Below are 3,196 nucleotides of genomic sequence, written 5' to 3'. Positions count from 1 at the left end.
GTTAAAGCAACTGAAGTGAGAAAGCAGGCTAGTAAAATTCACCAGAGCAGTACAGAGACGCTGTCACAGAAACACCGGAAATGACTCAACTCGCTTACCGCAATATGTCAGCACGTCGTCAACATGTAAACTGCTTTCACTCAGTGCTTGCAGGTGTGACTCACCTGTTCAAAGGTGTGATTTACATGTTTACAAGTGTGACTCACCTGTTCACAGCTGTGATTCACATGTTTACAGCTGTGACTCACCTGTTCAAAGGTATGATTTACATGTTCACAGGTGTGACTCACCTGTTCACAGGTGTGATATGTTTACAGCTGTGACTCACCTGTTCAAAGCTGTGATTTACATGTTCAAAGGTGTGATTTACATGTTTACAAGTGTGACTCACCTGTTCCCATGTGTGATTTACATGTTTACAGCTGTGACTCACCTGTTCACAGGTGTGATTCACATGTCTACAGCTGTGACTCACCTGTTCAAAGGTGTGATTTACATGTTCACAGGTGTGACTCTCCTGTTCACAGGTATGTTCAAAGGTATGATTTACATGTTCACAGGTGTGATCCACATGTTTACAGGTGTGACTCACCTATTCAAAGGTGTGATTCACATGTCTACAGCTGTGTCACACCTGTTCACAGGTGTGATTCACATGTTTACAGCTGTGTCACACCTGTTCACAGGTGTGATTCACATGTTTACAGCTGTAACTCACCTGTTCAAAGGTGTGATTTACATGTTCACAGGTGTGACTCACCTGTTCAAAGGTATGATTTACATGTTCACAGGTGTGACTCACCTGTTCACAGGTGTGATATGTTTACAGCTGTGACTCACCTGTTCAAAGGTGTGATTTACATGTTCAAAGGTGTGATTTACATGTTCACAAGTGTGACTCACCTGTTCAAAGGTGTGATTTACATGTTTACAGGTGTGACTCACATGTTCACAGGTGTGATTTACATGTTCACAAGTGTGACTCACCTGTTCACAGGTGTGATTCACATGTTCAAAGGTGTGACTTACATGTTCACAGGTGTGATTCACATGTAAAGCCCAATATCACAAATACATACACAACTGTTAAACTGTGTCTTTTAGTTTCTCCCTCGTGGTTACAATTTTATTTCAAATGTCTTGTGTGAACAGGTGATCCATCACTTTGATCATAAAATGTCTTTCTTGTAGACGAGAATAGTAATAAAGTTCTGTTGTATTATGTGTGTTAAGAGTCTGTGAAGGTATCGTGAGGTCTTTCTGGTTGGTAGGATGCTTGACCTGTCCCATTTCTCTGTCCCTGTCTCCATTACCTCTTCACTTCCCTCAAGCCGTAGACTCTCTTCTCACCTGTTGTCCTTCAACCATCCATGAGACGCCCTCTCTGACCTGTCCTACAGTGTCATGATGGTTTTTGTTTAGGAGCATCTTAACTATCCGCCACGATAAGAGCTGGTGGAATTCTCCACAACAGAAAGGTACTTCAGTTCTTCCTTTCTTATTTACTTCAGCGTAGGAGACACCAGACCAACCTTCACCAAAGGAGAGGAGACAATGTCGTCCCACTGTGGCTGCAACATTTAAAGCTACGCACCATTCAGTCATTCACAAAAACAATCAGCATGACATCACAGTGCAACAATTACTTTCATACAGTCATACTGATTTTGATTCATGTGCTGAATATGAGTAAACAGCAGGGGAGCATGAGTATCAGTTCTCAGTGAGATAACTGGTCACGCCGTTGTGACTGTTGGGTTATATAATAAATTATATTTTCCTTTTTTAATTCAGTTCCAACCTTGATAATGACATCATGTACTTTATTTAACCTAGGAAAACACTGCTCACAGCAAAATGAAGACCTCCAGGTAAAAAGGAAGGTGTCGATCCTCAGCTATACTTACCTGTGATCACCTGATGCTCACACAGAGACACATCTGAAGTTTGGGGAGAATCACAGTGACCAGTTTTATGGGATGCAATGGAAAAGTAAGGTAATGTGTAGTGTCATAAATTACTGTTGGCAGGAAGTAATGAGCTTGACACTTCATCACATCAGTTGTCTGTCTCTAAGCAGGTGTGTTTTTACTCACGCTGCAGGAGGTCATTCAGCTGTTGGATGTAGTGGTTGTAGTTTTTTGGGTCACTGCGGTTGAAGGAGATTTCAGCAGCATGAGGACGAATCACCAAACCTGTCCTCAAAAAAACATAAATCTATAATCAATAATCAAACGATGAAAATAAAACAACTTGAAGTAAAACATATTTTAACGACAGAGAGTTATAGAAAACAGATGGTCAGCTTCATCTGATCAGTGTTAACTGACAGCTGTTGTTTCAAACCTGTCCAACAGGTGACCTCGGTGAGTTCACAGCCAAAAAAAAAAAAAATCACATTTGTTTACAACTATTTACAAACAGAAAATCAAACGCTGCCTTCGCTGCCACCAGACTGCACTGACAGAAACGTTTTAGACCAAAGTGCCATGGACTCTGCATGGCAGGGGCATCCTCCTCCCTGATCCAAGCTTGCGCCTGGCTGCATACCTGAATGGGACTAGAAGTTACAATCCTTGTTTATACCTTGAGAGACGTGGATGGGGATGATGATGTCATCACAGGTATCAATTTTCAATTCAATTTTATTTATAAAGCCCAATATCACAAATCACAATTTGCCTCACAGGGCTTTACAGCATACGACATCCCTCTGTCTAATGACCCTCACAGCTGATCAGGAAAAACTCCCCAAAAAACCCTTTAACGGGGGTTTCTTTACAATCCATGATACAGATCTTGTTATCAGTCACTTCATATAGTGAGGAATATCGTGTCTTACCACGTCTTAGGCTTGCGTGTGTTTCTCCCTGTCTATCCACATTTGTAGTCCGGCTTTCAAGATGCAAATATCTCCATATTGTCCAGTTGACACTCAAACTTTGTATGACAAGACCAGCCACTTCACTTTTGCTCACCCAGACAACTGTAGCCAAATTATGCATGCTGACAGGGCAGTAGTCACCATATACATTGAGGGGGACACGTCAATGGAATTTCTTGCAATAATGAAAAAATACTGGCAATCATGTCCACCTGGCACAAACCACATGTTTTGGACAGCTGTGAAGTGACAGAATGTCCCAGCATCATGGTTCTTATATTGCCAGATTCCAGAGAGTCTCCCCTCTTCATA

Source organism: Epinephelus moara, chromosome 2 (assembly GCF_006386435.1).
Source record: "Epinephelus moara isolate mb chromosome 2, YSFRI_EMoa_1.0, whole genome shotgun sequence".
Lineage (NCBI taxonomy): Eukaryota > Metazoa > Chordata > Actinopteri > Perciformes > Serranidae > Epinephelus > Epinephelus moara.
Note: the sequence above shows the minus strand (reverse complement) of the source record.